The sequence below is a fragment of the Oreochromis aureus genome, linkage group 22 (assembly GCF_013358895.1).
Source record: "Oreochromis aureus strain Israel breed Guangdong linkage group 22, ZZ_aureus, whole genome shotgun sequence".
NCBI classification, from domain to species: domain Eukaryota; kingdom Metazoa; phylum Chordata; class Actinopteri; order Cichliformes; family Cichlidae; genus Oreochromis; species Oreochromis aureus.
The window spans coordinates 8,151,598-8,169,000 of NC_052962.1; the positions used below are offsets into that span (position 1 = coordinate 8,151,598).

Consider the following 17,403-nt stretch of genomic DNA (forward strand, 5'->3'; position numbering starts at 1 on the left):
AACAAAGTATGCTAATGCTAGAATTCAAAATCTCAGATTGAGGCTCCTGTCCTTTATAATTGCTAATATAGAGCCAACAGCCTACTAATTATGTATGCAAAAAACAAAAAACAAAGTAGTTTTAAAACAGGCTTGCAAAAATAATAGTTTTGCTGATGCCTAAATAATCCAAATATTCAAACTGGCTTTTTTGATATGACTCTGCTTTTAGTAGTTTAAACATATTTGTGAATGTTTACTTAACAGTTTACACAGATTTTAGTTATATTCGTCTTTCTGTTATTTTATCATTACTTCTCATGAACAAATCGGAATTTAGCTTGCTTTGCGCCTGTTCAACTCTTTAGAAACAAAAAACTACATTCACAGTGAGATGTTAATTACGGCTAGATTTCAAGCGCAAAACGTAAAAGTAACTACCGTATGTCTGTCCGGGCTCGTGGTAGGCGGGACTGTGTTGCCATGACAATGACGTCAATGTTGGTGTCGAGTAACCAAAGGTCAAAATAAAGACAAGTGAATGAAAACGGAAGGAAACTAAACAGGCTTCCTAGAATAGCACAGAACAGTACCAGGTTGACTCAAAATACAAACTAATTTCCTGCACTGGATGCTGTCGTGTCGTTCGTCCGGGAATAATCGTTTTATATACCGGTAAGGGAACGTCACACAGCACAAGGTTAGGGTCACAGACGAGCTAACAGCAGCTAGCGAGCTAGCTGTAGCCTAGGTCGTTGGTTAGCTAGTGCTAACACTTACCACATTATATTGTTTGTTCTGGTAGGACGCCTGGCAGCACTAAGTTACTTTAAGCAGTTCTCTAGAGATGCCGGTTACTTTACAAGCAGTTGACGTGTGTTACTAACAGTCATCTTGCTGTTTAAGTTAGCTTTTCCTGTGTTCAGTTAGATAGGACAGTAGCTGGCCTTGCAACAGTCTTTACCAGCAGTGCAAGTTTACTTCAGTGACATTACAGTACCGTTAAACCGCAATATGCTTCTAAATAACAAGGCACCAAACAGCTGTTTCGTAGCTAATGTAATTTAAGCTGTGGCGCAAGTCAGCGTGAAACAGCAGGCTGGCATGTTAATCTTTTGAGGCAGTGCAGTGAGGGACAAAGTTGTTTTGCTGTCGTTTTTCTCCCAGGAGCACCATTCTGCTAATTCACAAGCCTCTATGGATGTTTGTCACTAAACTAAAGTATTTTGGAAACGATTTAATGTTAACTTTACTCCTCATTATACCTCTTTTTTTCTTTCTTTAAGGAGCAACTAAACTGTACGCGGATATACATCTGGTCAGCATTCGCCTCAGACAGTATCTACATTTTCATAGTATGTCTTCCTGGTGCAGTACGTAAACTGTGTTCCAAATATTATGCTGCTGCTTCTTCTTCTTTCATGTCTAACGGCAGAAATTATTATGTAGTCACATGTCAGTAGGATTTAAACAGATTCAGCTGAGTTAGTTTTTTTGTTCTCTTGTGAATTGGACATGGTTGCTAATTGGCTTGCCAGGTGTTTGTTATTAAATAACCTCTAGTTAAATTAAACTAGTTGCATTTTTCATGCAAAATGGGAGTGTGATTTCTCAGAAGATAAAGTGTGGCAGAAGTGCAGTGTCTGGCATGAAAGACATGGATATAATTTTGGAAAAATGAAGAGGGTTCATAAAAATCTTGGGGAAAGTGTGAGTCAAATAGAGAAATGGTGGTAAGGTGGGTGTATTGTGTTGTTGCTTTGTCACCTTATTGTGTGGAGTTACACATGTGCTCCCTGTGACTGTCCAGAAGACATGCATGGTAGGTGCCTATTCTGTATTTGCCACAAAAATGAATGTATACTAAAGTGCTTAAGGGCTTGGAGTAAATGAACCATATTTTTAAGGAAGACTTCTGATAAACAAAATAAAAATACTTAAAAACATGTTTCCAACAGACCAGATATCTGTAATTTTAAAACTGTTTGATCCACCAGTGAAGGCCTTGCTACTATGGTCCAGGTGGATGGAGTTTTAGACGATTGGTAAACACCAACCTGACTCACCAAGCAGAAGGCAGCGGGATCTGAACTGGAATACTGTGTAGCGAGATGATTGGTCCCACTTCAGTGTGTCAAAATGTCCTCATAGGTGTATGGTGATCTAGGGCTGGGTGATATGACCCAAAATTCATATCTCGTTATTTTTTTTAGCTGGATGGCGATATAAGATATATATTTCGATATATTTTTTTTTTTTTAAAGCCATGAAGTAAGAACAGAGTTCTTAGTCAAAGCTGTGTCCCAGATGTCACACAGGCACTTTTATTAACATACAGCGTCGATGTACATGAAAAAATTACTCAAAAATAAATTGAGCATTTATTCAATAATAATGCTCCATAAATAAAAGAAAACAATGTTGTTTTTGTGCATAACAAAGAGCTCACAATTGTGCAGTCAGAATGTAAACTAAGAGACGCTGAGCATAATAACACAGACAGATTTCACAGCTGCTCTGTTCCCAACTTCTACTGTGTGACTGACAGCCTTGAGTTTGAAATCTGCTTCGTAACCATGTCTCTTAACAGGTGCCATTTATGGTCCTTATACACACACAGTACGTTGAAGCACAGTACGTATTACTCCGCGAGGCTCCTCGGTAGTCGTAATGCTCCAACAATCCATCTCCGTAGCAGCTCCGTAGCTTACCAAAGTCATACTAAAACATTTTTTGACGTATTGCTGAGCGCCGTGTACCACATAAAATCGGTTCGCGCTCATCAAGCACAACCAGAATTCATACATAAGGCGCGCTGTCAACTTTTGAGAAAATGAAAGGATTTCAGGCCGTGCAGCCCGTGGGCTGCATAGCGTTACCGCGGTTAGCTCGTTAACACGTTGATGGCATCCAGCCCCACGCACGGGGGGGATGCGCAGTAACTTGTTAACGGAGATTTGCTGTGTCCATCTTGTCGCTGCCTGCAGGTGAAGCAATGGGGGAGGAGGGGGAGTTGTGTTCAGTGAAGGAGAGAGGCGCGGCAGAGTAACGTTGTGTAGAGACAAAAGTGGACGAAAGAGAGGCAAACTTGTGGCTCCACAAGTATAATTATAACGTAACATAGACTATATCGATATAAAGGATATTGTCACATCTTATATCTCGTATAAATATATCGATATTTTTAAAAAACTCAATATATCGCCCAGCCCTATGGTGATCCCAACTTGGCAATGTCCTAACATGCTATGGAAATGTTTTTCTTTTCTAGGCTTCCTGATTGCTCAAAAGGAAAACCAGTGTGGCCACTATAACCTTCTGACCTTAACTCTATAAAGGACCTGGGCTGGCATCTTCAGATCAAATGTAGGTGGAAAGTGTTTGTATAATCTGCATTTAAGGCTCCACATGCACTTGGTAGTCTGGGGCTGTAAACATCCCCGACTGGAAGCTGTCTGCACCACAGAGCTTTCAGTCTGATGTTTGCGGCTGCTGGCTGCCTCCTACTGCCAAGTTAACCTTTTTATTCAATATTCATTGAAATCCATACCTGATTTAGACACTGTGCTCCTTTAAAGTGTAGCTTTGTGTTCAGTTGTTCAGACTCAGTTCATGTAAACATCCTACACTCAGCTGTTATTGATTGTCACAGAGGCTGAGAGGAGGTTGTTTACTTGAACTGGTTGGGAATGATACTTGGACTTAAGATGGAGTGCCTTCATTCACATCGTCTGTTACACATCATTCATGAGCTAGCCTGGAATTGACGGCTCAAGGGAAATAAATTTTAAGTCTTATTTGTCAATTGTTCTGGTTTTTAACAAATAAAGCTACTTGAATACATCTTTGACTCTGTGCTTATTTGCCTAATTTTTAAAAAAGAGATGAACTTATTTAAAATTATTCAAATAACACTCATTACCTTGTTTGCTTATTGTGGCACAGTGGTATGTTACGATTTTCTTACGCATTTTCTTTCAGGTAAAGGGGAAACTGGATATTGGCTACAATAATACTAACTGTTCAGTGTTTCACTTCAGAACACATTTTTGATCATTGTTTCAGTTTTCTATCCAGTGTGATTTGATTGGCTCTGTATTTTGAAAGCATGCTGTTAGAAGTCAAAATGGAACTGTCCACCTACTGTTCTCCAATCTTAAAAAGGGGACTTTGAGTAGAGATGGTCACCACCCTCCAAAAACAAACGAGAGAGAGAGAGGGGGGGGGAGGGAGGAGAGAGAGAGAGAGAGAGAGAGAGATATCAGTTAAATCAGCTGATGAATTGGGTACATTGATTTGTAAAACATGAGTTTTTCATACAGCTTAGTGTTGCTCTGTCGCACCACCCTTGTGTTGGACAATATTTTAATACTGTATACGTGCTTTTGTGGCAAAACGGTAAACTTGTGAACTTCCTTATCTGTCATGTAAAGGAACAGTAAAGCATTTAAGGCTCCCCCTTTTTTTTTTTTTTTTTTTTTTTTTTTTTTTTCCCCCCCTCACATAAAAATTAACATTGCTGTTTAAAAAAATGAAGAAAAAAATACGCGCTTTTTGGGACCACTGCTGCAGCGTTTCATACATGTACAGGAGAATAAAAATGATCAGCGTGCTTGTAAGGAAAATATGAGGAATCTAATGACGATTGACCTTTTAGTACACAGTGTCATTGCACTGTAACTGTGTTCACCACTAGATGTTAGGTTTGTGCTTCTATTCAATCAGCAGTCTAATTCTACAACTCACTGGTGACGATAATGATAACTTGGCTGTTTCCTTTTCCTGGTTCCCACAGTATATTAAATACATTGCTATATGAGTAGTTTTAAACATAACATGTTCCAATAGTGCAAGCTATAATGAAAATATTGGCAGATTTCAAACATAGTGACAACAGATCAACAGATATTTACTTCCAAAGGCTGAGAATAGAAAGTGAGTCAAAATCTTAATTTTAGACTTGTTACAGCTAGACTTAAAGTCTAGCTAAAGAGCAAACTTAATGGTTGCGATACTGTATTCTTGATCACTCATACTCGCTCTTTTACATGGTTCAATCCTTTGTTCCCCCTCAGGTGTCCCATCTGCCTCTCTTCTGTCCAGTCCACAAAGGCTTTTGCATTACTGAAATTCTAAGTTACGTTCTTTGACCTAAATCCATTTACATTGTTCCAAATGCACATGCAATGCTCATGAAAAACTGTAGGTGGCAGAACTTAACCATAAGTAAAGCACAGTTGCAAGTGCTGTTCAGCTATATTTGATGGACCAAGAAAGTATCGTACTTGGTTTGCAGCTCTTTTACACCACAGTTGTACTTTGACAACCTGTAGGTATAATGAAGGCCTGGTGAGGTAGTATTTCTTTTTTCCCTGTAAAAAGCTGACTTGTCAACCACCTTTTCTAGTGAATATACTTTTAAATACAATTACAATGTAAATTTGATATAAATGACATTGAAAATACACTAAGTTACAGCTGTGTTATAATGTATTACCTAATATTCTAATGACACTACAGGACACCAACAGAATCCTCCAAGTAACCTAGAAGATAATATAATAGGGTCAATATCCATGGGTACATTTACAAGTGTAAATGGCCTGTATTTGTATAGCACTTTACAGTGTACAATCTTAAAAATGCCCTGCCAAGGTAGCTCTGTAGCTGGCACGGAGTTTAGCTGAAAACAAATGTCCTTGCATGATTCACCTGTGTGCTCCATCCCCCACAAAGAAGTAGCACACTGTTTTTGGCTGTGTGTTGACAGCCATCATCTCAGAATTTCTCAGTTTAAACAAGGACACGTATTGATTCAAGATCACACACCGAAAGAGGATTGTTTTGGTTGTAGTTAAGGGCAGGGTTCAGCAGTCTTCGTGAGAACATGCACATGGATAAGAGAGAGAGAGAGAAAAAAACAAAACAGGAAAGACCAGAGAATGCACGGATGGGTATTTGTACTATAGTCACACGTGTTATTACATTCATGCAAACTAGAACACTGTGTTCTAACTTTGACATTTACAGTTTAAATTCTGATGAAAGGCATGTTTTTTTAAGGAGTGGCCAAAATATTTCAATAATACTCTACTTTCTACTTGGAGCAATGCAAATCAATGGTTCGAAATCAGTCAGCATGATGAGGGAGTTTCTACTATCAAAGGAACACATCTAAAAATGTTTGAGAGGCAGACATGCATCAGTACATTTCAAGAGTGAAAACTACTGTTAAAAAAAAAATAAATAAATAAAAAAATCTGATAAGGACTGTGTTAGGGCTTGTTGAGCATGCAGGTTTCATCCAGAGAAGAACTGGTTTATATATTTTTTAAAATCACTAAAAGAAACCAAGAAACTTGTGTATACCTGAGTTTGCAAGCTGGATGTAGGAAAATTATGTTAGCTAATTATTTGCTGAATAAAGTAAATTGTTAAACTACAGTTACATTATTTCCTGTGTTGCTTTGTTGAAAGACCTGAAATGGATTCACACATAATTACGGATTAGTGACGGGTAATGGATTGTCACATAAATCCCACACATCCCACACATCAACACAAATGCCCGTCCTCATGAGAAAACTGGTCGCAGCAGATGGCCGCCCCTCTCTGAGCCTGGTTCTGCCGGAGGTTTCTTCCTGCTAAAAGGGAGTTTTTCCTTCCCACTGTCGCCAAAGTGCTTGCTCATAGGGGGTCACATGATTGTTGGGTTTTTCTCTGTATCTATTATTGCACGATCTACTGTACAATATAAAGCGCCTTGAGGTGACTGCTGTTGTGATTTGGCGCTATATAAATAAAACTGAATTGAAAACATCCAATCTATTATTTTTATTTTCATTATTATATTTATTTATTTTATTATATTTATTTTATTTGTTATGTATAAACATAAAATTGTCAATGTAAATCAAAGCTGAAAACCAGCCCAAAGACACATCAAAGCAACTGCCATGGGGCTTCTATTATAGAAACATGTAAATGTAAACGTTTACATGTATCTGTTACACCAAGATTGTTAGTTATTTTTCACTACCTCTCCAGGACATGTCAGCTCATGAAAATCAGGGTTTTTCTAGTCTCACCAGTTTTTGACAGTGGCTTACAGAACACAACCGTGCACTCTATACATACCTCTTTACCTTTCTGCACTCCTTATTCTTATCTCTTATCCTTGTCAGGGTTGTGGGGGGTGCTGGAGCCTAAGCCAGCTATTATTGGCAGGGCACTCCCTAGACTGGTCGCCAGTCTGTTACAGGGCTAACAGAGAGACAGACAACTATTCACACCTATGGGCAATTTAATCTAACCCCACTAAGTGCATATTCTTGCGAGGAATAATACCCACAACAACATGAGGAGGACAAGCAAACTCTACACAGAAAGACCCTGGCCTGATGCTGGAATTCAACCTTTGCTGTGTGGGAACCGTACTAACCACTGTGCCACCGTGCTGCCCTCCTTCCTGACTGAAGAACTGTAAAATATGATGTCTTTTGTTAAATTAATATTGACTGCATTAATAAAGATTATTAACTATTAGCTGGATGCAGCAATGAGTAGTGGGATTTTGAATCTTTTCCTAAACATATTCCTTTAAGAAAAGATGCCCGTCAACTCTGTGCTGAAAAATCTGTATTAATGGAAAGAAGTTTTGCGTAAGAAGGCAAAAGTAAAAAATAATTATACTGCAGAAAAATGCTCTCCATCAGTCTTACACTGCTGCATATACTGAAGGTGGAGCTGATTTTGGAAAACTTCATATTCTGTTTAATGTCCAGCATCATATTGTAAAAATCAATAGTTTGTCATATCTATGATCCCCCCTCTCCATAACAAATCTGACATGAGTTCCATAGAAACCAAACCAAACTGAACAAAGTGTAAAAATAAATAAATTAAAAAGTTACTGTAGTATATTAAAATACTTTGGGAGCATGTGATAAAGTTAATAGTCAATACCTATAAGGGGTATTAAATTATTAATAAAAATTTAAAGTAGAGCGTTAGCAGAGCATTTTGTTACTTTCAGACATTCTCACAGATATCAGTTTTGAAATTGTGGCCAAGCCTGTACCTGCTTGGCTGTTTTTTTTAAACCAGAGATGGTCAGAGCTCTGGTTATTTCAGCTAAAGGAGTAATTAACAACTTGTTCAAACTCCATCTTCTTTGCCTCACACATGTTGGAGAAGGTGGTTAGAATGAAGAAACGTATCTGTTATGATGATAAATCACTCAAGCTTGTTTACTTGCTAATACTTGTTGGGTTTCTAGGCAAAGCACAGACAATAAGCCTCGGAGAATCTTTCTTTGCCATGAAAGACCAGAGGTTTATCCACAGTGCTTACATTGTGTGTTCATCTGTGTTAGCTTCTAGCCTCTCAACTTGCCCAGTTCAAGGGAGACATACATGCCCATGAAAAAGAGACAACTACGTTTTCCTATGAGCATGAAACAAGTGCAGCATTCAGTGACAACAGCTGACAGTGGTCACACGGTGGAGGTGATGTAAAGGAAGGATGCAAATAGGCAAGGAGATTTTTATTAAATATGCTGTCTGAGATTAAAGAAAAGATTGCTTTACTCTGGTACGTTTTAATCTATGTCTATTTTTAGATTTAACAAGTTGTGCATTGCTTGCCTTCACTCATCAGTGTCTTAATAAAGGTGTGTCAGTGTCATATTAATTTTATTGCCAATGATTCTTTTGGAGTCAGCAGTAGTCATATTTACATGAGATGGTGAAATCTGTCAAATAGATCAGAGAAATGAATGTTGAAAACTTAAAGGTCTTCTGGAAAAGAAGTGTTTCCCCAAAGTCCAGTGACAAGGGCAGAGGTCACTCTGCTACAAAGAATAAACATTTCTACCTTAGAATAAGAGCTTACTATAAGGAGAGTGGCGAGAAATCAACAATTAATTTAAAAAAAATCTTAAAGCCAAATATACGTAAAATCAATAAATGGATAGACAAGTGTACAAAAAACTCATACAGTAATATGCAAAAGTCATCTCATTTAAAAGATATTTTTTGTGACTTTGTTTTGCTTTCATAGACTATAATTTTTAGCTACAAACAAACATTCATACCTCTGTGCTTTCTTCTACAAGAATTACATATTTTTGATCTGTTGAATGCTATGTTTAATGACGTCAAAAGGTTTAAGTAATGAGAAGCACTGACTCAGAATGATGACACATTGAAACTTTGAATGAAGCAGCATTTCATGCTGCAGCTGAAATGCGGAAATGAGTAGGTGTAACAAAGCAAGACAAAAACAAAAGAAAACACGCCCAAACTGGAAAGACTGGGAAAATTACACGGTTGGTATTTGTAATTATCACATTTGGGCACCGCAGAAGAAAGGTCTAGCAGCTTTGCTAATCGTGGAAAAAGTTCTTTTATTTTTAAGATAAGTGAAAAAACTTTGTAACACAAGTAGCAACATAAATGTGATTTAATTTAGTGTGGTAATTCAGGATTCAAGAAGTTTATTGTCATATACACTGCAAAACACAAATGGTTACGCTGAGCAATGAAATTCTTACTTTGCGAGTTCCCTTCACACAACTAAATAAACAACTAACTAAAGAATAAACTTAACTTTAATCATAAAAAGAATAAAGCGGGTGCTATGTACACAAGAGTAGGGTGTAATTAAAATTTTAAAGGGCAAGTAGTTATGCAGCACTGTCACAGTTATTAAGATATTCCAAATGTGATAATTGCTTGTATTGCATGAAGTTGTATTAGATTGTATATAAATGTTCAATGTTGCAAATGTACAGGTCAGGTTATTCAACAATAGTCAATAGATAACAATTAGTCAGTGATTCATTATGTCAAGGTCCGACGGTCCTCACCAGTTGGCCTACCCGTGATATAGTGTTCTCTCTCCCTCTCGTTTCTCTCTATATATGTTTGTTTACGTCCGTTGGGGTGTCCCCGGGCTGAAGCCTTTGCACCTGCTGCTGATCTTCCGCCATCTTAGCCAGACTATTTAACAGAGTGATCGATCTTCAGTCAGCACTGGAGTATTAGCAAAGAAGACTCCCCACTCAACATTCATTGTACATAGATCAGATGTTCATTATTTTCTCCACTTTGTAAATAAACCTCACTGTTTATCTGCAAGGAGCTCTGCTGTTGAGTCAGTTTTTTATCCGCCCCCCTGACAGATTAGCCTGTAGATGGAAACTGTTTTTTAGTCTGGTTGTCCTCGCGTTCACACTCCTGTAGCGTCTACCAGATGGCAGGAGTATGAACAGTGTGTGCTGTGGGTTGGTGCAGTCCTTGATGAGTTTGTGATGATGTAGTCGAGGGAAGGGTACTCCACAGATGAATTGTGCCATTTTAATGACACGCTGGAGAGGTGTTTTCAGCGCCACCTGCTTTTCAGGGGTTAGTCCTCCTCAGAACCTTGACAACCTGTAGGTATAGTGAAGACCTGGTGAGGTAGTATTTCTTTTTTCCCTGTAAAAACCTGACTTGTCAGTCTCTTTTTCTAGTGAATATACCTTTAAATAGTTGTTGGTAAATGCAATTACAATGTAAATTCGATATAAAATACACTGAGTTACAGCTGTGTTATAATGTATTACCTAATATTTCCATCACACTACAGGACACCAACAGATCCTCCAAGCAACCTAGAAGGAAGTAGCAAACCTTTTTTGACAGTGTGTTGACAGCCATCATCTCATTTCACACACCGAAAGAGGATTGTTTAAGTTCTAGTTAAGGGCAGGTGTCAGCAGAATCTTTGTGAGAACACGCACATGAATAATAAAGAGAGACAAATAAAACAAAACAGGAAAGACCGGAAAAATGCATGGATGGGCATTTGTACTATAGTTACTCATGTTATTACATTTGACAAACTAGAACACTGTGTTCTAGCTGTGTTTCTGAGACCAGCAGTAGCACTGTCAGCAGATGAAGATCAGGGTGGAACATCACAGCAGCAGGCTTTGCATTTTCATTTTTTTAAGAGTTGCTAATACACTGAAAAGAAGAACCTAAACTTTTAAATGATCTCTATCTGTAGTCAAAATATGACACCAAAATGATCACTAGTGATCTCCAAAAGTTGAATCTGTTCATCTGGACGTAGCGTTTTGTGGGAGAAACGTTTCGTCACTCATCCAAGTGACTTCTTCAGTCTCAGCTGACTCCAGGTTTCCCCAAACCTTATAAACAGTACATTTGCATAATGACTGAAACCAGCCCACTGAAGGAACAATGGGCTGTGAGGTCAGTTCCTTAATCATAATTATGCAAATTCCCATGACCATTGATCAACAATCACTGACCAAAACCCACTGATCAAAGAACACTGATCAATGGCCATGAGTACCATTTACAGAGAGTTGGGGAATGGCTGCAATCACAGCATTGTAAGATGGCGAAAGATGTACCCTTAGGCCCCCTCCTCGATTCAGAGATGGTCTTTCCATCGGGGAAACCAAACAACCTCTAGCGAAGCGGATGGCACAACACAGAAGAGCAACCTCATCAGGCCAGGACTCTGCAGTTTATTTACACCTACAGGCCAGTGGACACTCTTTCAACGATGAGGATGTACACATCCTGGACAGGGAAGAACGCTGGTTTGAGTGCGGAGTCAAGGAGGCCATTTACGTGAAAAGGGAAAGACCATCTCTGAATCAGTGACATTTTTTTTTTTTTAATTTTTTGTAATTACATTTCTTCAGAAAGCTGGACCTCTGACCATGAGGTTGACCTCAGAGGCAGGGTGATGACAACATCCAATCAACAGTTTATGACTGAAGGGAAAACTGTGTCTAATTAGGTGAAAATTGTTTAAGGTTTTACCAAAATGTTACCTGTGTGTGGGCTGGTTGAGTGTGCAGGTCTCATTCAATGAATAATCGATTCTATGGATTTAATATACTTAAATAATGAAAGGTCTAAGCTCACACTGAGAGGCAACTCTGCATTAGTTTGCTGTGCTAAGTGTCAATGTGTAAAGCATGCCACTGCAGTGTGGACGTGTTCTCCAGAGTCACAAATTACACTTCTGCCTGACTACCTGATGGATGAGTCTCGGTTGGCCAGTTGCCAGAAGAATGGTACTTGACAGCACTGTGCCAAGTGTAAAGTTTGGTGCAGGAGGGATTATCGTGTGGGATTGTCTTTCATGAGTTGCACTCGACCCCTTAGTTCCAGTGAAAGGAACTCTTAATGCTTTGGCATACCAAGAGATTTTGGACCATTTCATGCTCTTTGTGGAAACAATTGTGGAATGGCCCCTTCCTGTTCCAACACGGCAGTGCACCAATGCACAAAATAAGGTTCATAAAAACATTGATGAGACAGCTTAGTGTGGAAAAACATGACCTCTACCTGAGAGAATGACGTGACATATGAAAACCTCACCTCTCCACATGCACCTGCTTTTTTTTTTCTTGATCTTAGTTCTACTCCTCCCTCTATACATGTGCAATGTTTTTACAAAGGAGTAAAAGCATTGCAGACACAATGCAGAGGCATGTCAAGAGGTGTGGTCAATAGCACAGAAAGAAATATTCTTCCAGTAAGCACATACCCTGTCATCAAATGCAATATGAGACTAGAAATCTTTTGGTGTCCCGATGCATCATACTGATGTTATTTTTGACACAATCATTCTTTGCAACAGTTCACAGGATGGTCTTCATTGTCCGCAAGGAAAAGCAGCACCTGTGCTAAAGTTAGGTTTAACATCCGCTCCAGTTATGCAACAATGATTCGAAGTTTTTTTTAGTGAGTGAGAATGTGTTCAAAGGTTTGAAAAAGAACGTTTACTTCCCATCCCTTGCTCCAGTGTTCCCTGTCAAAATTGACCGGTCCTCTTAAATTAGCACAAAAACGATTTTTCACCACCAAATTTTTATATTATTTAATATTCAACATTCTTTAACTGTGAACAATTTTGGATTGGATTGCATTTATATAGCGCTTTTCTAGGCACCCAAAGCGCTTTACAATTCCACTATTCATTCACTCTCACATTCACACACTGGTGGAGGCAAGCTACAGTTACAGCCACAGCTGCCCTGGGGCAGACTGACAGAAGTGAGGCTGCCATATCGCGCCATCTGCCCCTCTGGCCAACACCAGTGCCTGCTGGTAGGGTAAAGTGTCTTGCCCAAGGACACAACGGCCAAGAGAGAGAGAGCAGGGGGATCGAACTGACAACCTTCCAGTTACAGATGAGCTTCCCAATCCCCTGAGCCACATTTCCCTGGTTCTTTCGGAATGTACACCTTGAAGGAACAGCGACCGCTGAAAGGAACCAGGCGCTCATCAACTGTCACCTCAGGGCCTGGACTGTAAATAAGTGGTAGGCGCTCTTTTCTATGCTGTGGTGTGCTGGGGGAGCAGCACAGCAAAGAAGGACTCATCCAGGCTGGAGAAACTAATCAGGAAGGCTGGCTCTGTGGTCGGCATGAAGCTGGACACTCTGGTGACAGTGGCAGAGAAAAGGACATTAAAGAAACTGCTGGACATTATGGACATTGCTGGGCATCCTCTGCACACGGTCGTAAACAATCAGAGGAGCCTATTCAGCGACAGGTTGCCTCTCCCAAAGTCAAACACCAACAGACTTAAAAACTCCTTTGTCCCACACGCCATCAGACTGTTTAACTCCTCACTGGTGGGGAGAGGGAGGGGAAACAGGGGGACTAGAGAGGGAGGGAACAATTGAGCTGTAGTGCTTTTTATACTGTGCCATATTCGCAATATTTTTTCTTATATTTGACTGTGCAATAATCACTGTGAAATAGACTCACTCAAATGTGCAATCCTGTTTATCCATATTATATATTCTGTATTTATATATATGTATACATGGTATATTTATGCTTATATCCTTACTCTCATTCCCCTTATTGTATCTGTAACATGCAACTTCTGTCGGTGCTGTGCTACTGGAAACTGAATTTCCCGGAGGAACCCACCCGAGGGATTAATAAAGTTTCATCCAATCTAATCTAAAAAAATCTGGTAATTCTTTGTTTTTACATTCATCGGGCCCCAATATGGCCAAATATCAAAGAGAAATTGAAAATGCATGCTGTGGAAGAGTTCAGGTCTTAGGTTTCAAATGTAGAATGGGAACCAGAGCCTTCAAGGCCATGTTTATTTTGCAGTCAGTTCAATTTTACATTCAGTTTAATTTTATCTATACAGTGCCAAGTCACATAAACAGTTACTTCATAGTGCTTCATATTGTAAGGTAGACCCTAATACTACTACTACTAATAATAATATGATTCCTTTTCTGTATTTTCTAAGATGTTTAAGTTCAGGTTTTACTGTTTAGTCTTGAGTTTAGTTCTTTTTGCCTTTAAGTTTATTTCCAGTTCATGTTTTCTTATCACTGTCTCATCACTGTCTCCTGTGTCGTTCCTCTCTTTACGTTTTATTCCATTCCTCTGTCTGCGTCATGTGTCTTTCCGTGAGCTATCTAAAGTCTAAACATGCGTCACGCTGATGTCACCGTGAGATATTTCATTGACAAATCTTTCTTGGATATCAAACAAAGCAGAGATATGATCAGTTTAGACAATTCAGAGGATGTTCTGTGCAATGAATTTGTGTTACTAAAAGCAGAAGAGCATGCTCTCCCCTGAGGAGCAGTAGATGGCCAGCTTTTGGTCCAGAATAAGCACAAAGCCCCCCCCCCTTCCCTTACCGAAGTCTTTGTCTTGGTTCTGGTGGCATAGGGTCCGACGTAGACAACTTCAAATTACGCTGACCTTGATCTCAAAGCAAAAATATTCAGCTGCACCTCAAGGTCAAGATCACAGTTAAAGTTTTCTGAAAATCTTGTCAATGTTATAATTCAAAAGGAATTGGATTACCTTGGATTAGGGACAAAGTGCAGAGTGGGACTAGGACCAGGGACACTACATTTCAGCCTTATTGCCTACTCGCACTATGAACTAAACTGGCACTCTTAGCCTGGATTTATTTACAAATCATGCTCATTGCAAGAACATCTTCACACACCCATAATAAGACTTGACATAGTTTTCTGGGACTAGCGCCTTTCTAAAAACTTTCCTCCTACTAGGAATGACGTAGTACGATGAGAGTTCTAAGAACCTGGGTGGAAGTTTAAGGGGGGAAAAAAGAGCCATGTCGAGAGGTGTGGTTAGTACAAACAGTTTAAGTACAGTAACAAAAAAAATGAAATTATTGTTTGTTACTCATGTTGTTACTCATGTTGTGCTTATAGTGACATTTTATAATTACCTTTGTTGTTAATGTACAAAATTTTATTTAAACTTAAAAAAGCAAAACATTATTACTGTCACAGTCTACAGGGTCAAGTTTGTGTTTCTTTTCCTATCTGTCTTATTCTGTTTTTTCTCTTGTACTTTGGTTCAAGTTTTATATCCTCTCATTATCCATTATTTATATTTAAGTTTTCAGTTTCCCCCTGCCTTTTGTCATGTCCTCCTTCACATTTTCCCCCTTTGAAGGTTTGTTGATTTTATTTCTTTGTTTTTATACCTTCCTAAAATTCTGCAGTAATGTTGTTTTATAGTTTAACCTTTGTTTCTGAGTCCTGCATTTGGGTCAGACTCCTGCGTTCCACACAGGCAGCTGTGAGAATTAAATGCATAGTTAAATAGGTATCTACTGTGTAACAAAAATTATTGGTTCTTTTAACTTACATGCAGTACCATGATCAACTACAGACTGTATAAAAACTTGTTGTAGCTACCCTAATGCTTCTCCCTTGTAAAAAAGGCTGCCACCTCTGTGACACTGAGAACTTTTTTTTAATGAATCTTGCTTAACGGTGATACCTTTGATAGCCATGCTCTGCCGGCTTGTTTTGCTTTGAACAGGATTTGCACTGCTACTTTACTTTGGCAAGCATAAGCTTGTCTTTACTGGAACAGGTACAAACTCATGTAGAACTGGTTTGTATTTGCATTTGGTGTATTTTAGCAGTTTGTCAAGGCATTAATGTTTTATTTGCTTTTTTCTACAGCTGTTTATTTTGTCTTTATTTATTTTACTTTAGTTTTATATTATTTCAAGTGGACCTTTTGCTATATTGGTCCACTTGATTGTCATAGTTTATTTGCTCTTTATAATTTATTTTTATTTGAAGTTATTACAATCAGAAAGGACAGAAAAGAGAAATCATATGACTAAAGAGAAGTTGGGAAGAGAGTTAACAGAATGAGAGGGAAAGAAAAATAGAGGAAAAGAGGGATAGAGAGAAAAGACACTGAAAATCTGCTTCTCTACTTGCTTTGTAAAACAGGAAAACAGCACAGAAGGGAAACTACAGGAACAACCAACATAAGCATAGGTAACAGTAAATAATAAATATTGAATCTTATGGAGTAGCACACTGTCATGATCCTGGGTCATTTTGACCCAGCGTTTTGTGTTTCCTTTTGGTTTCACCTTGTGTTTTGTGTTTATTCTGATTTTGGTATTAGTTCTTAGGATTTGGTTCTTGTGTTTAGTGCTTGAGTGTTGTATCAGCCCTACCTGTGTCTGTCCTCTGTGCTCTGTTCGGGTCCCGAGTTTTGTGTTGTAAAACAGTCTGTGTTTCCTGTTTTACTTTGTAGGTCTGTGTGTCGTTATGCCCATTAGTTCCAGCTGTGTCCCCTCCTGTGTGCCATTTCCTGATTGCCTGGTGTGTGTATTTATAGTGTGTGTCTGCTTGTGCTCCTCATCGCGTTGTCTGTATTTCTCTGCGTTAGTTGGTATCTCGCCGTGTCTCTCTCTGTTCCATCTTGTGTTCCAGGTTTATTAGTTTTCCCAGTTTAGGTTCATGTCTTTGTGCAGTCCTCGCCACCCTCGTTTCTGTATACTTCACCATTAGTAAATAAAACGCTCACCTGCATCTCGACATTTCTTGCATCTTGGGTCCTCATTTAACTCCACCACACGACTGCTGCCCCAGCCGTGACACACACAAAGCCAACAACGCATGAGATGTTTAAAGGCAGCAGCCAACCAAGATAGTGTGTGTCTGTGAGTGCCTGTTTGTACACCTGTGTGTGTGTGATAGCACTGGTAGTCACATTTGACCACTGTGACTGTATTTATTCATAATGATGTCTATTCTGTGTAATTTTCATGAGATTCATGAGCATTAGATTGTTGTTTTTTCCACAGAAAAATGCAAAAAAGGATATTACATGCTATCAAGGGCATGACAAAGGAATCACCCCGTATGGAACTTTTATCCAAGCAAAATCCTTTAAATAATAATATGACTAAAGAACAGGCTACTTACTTTTGCTTTAATGCAGGGGTGTCGAACTTCAGGCCTCGAGGGCCGGTGTCCTGCAGGTTTTAGATAACACCCTGGGTCAACACACCTGAATCAAATGATTAGTTCATTACCAGGCTTCTGGAGAACTGCAAGACATGTTGA

At 39.0% G+C, this 17,403-nt stretch overlaps 2 long non-coding RNA genes across 3 annotated transcripts; one reads left to right on the forward strand and one right to left on the reverse strand.

Annotated features, from left to right (window-relative positions):
* The first annotated feature begins 521 nt into the window (after positions 1 to 521).
* On the forward strand, positions 522 to 3,823 carry LOC120435851. The gene is made up of 3 exons (XR_005609971.1): positions 522 to 654; positions 1,266 to 1,334; positions 3,251 to 3,823. It is a non-coding gene; the product is annotated as an uncharacterized LOC120435851 (long non-coding RNA).
* A 5,403-nt stretch (positions 3,824 to 9,226) lies between these two features.
* LOC120435821 lies at positions 9,227 to 16,888 on the reverse strand. 2 transcript variants are annotated; one of them, XR_005609943.1, is made up of 3 exons: positions 16,862 to 16,888; positions 10,586 to 10,633; positions 9,227 to 10,412 (listed from the first exon to the last, which is right to left on the reverse strand). It is a non-coding gene; the product is annotated as an uncharacterized LOC120435821 (long non-coding RNA). The 2 variants fall into 2 exon arrangements; XR_005609941.1 differs by lacking the exon at positions 16,862 to 16,888 and adding an exon at positions 16,509 to 16,574.
* Positions 16,889 to 17,403: the final 515 nt, after the last annotated feature.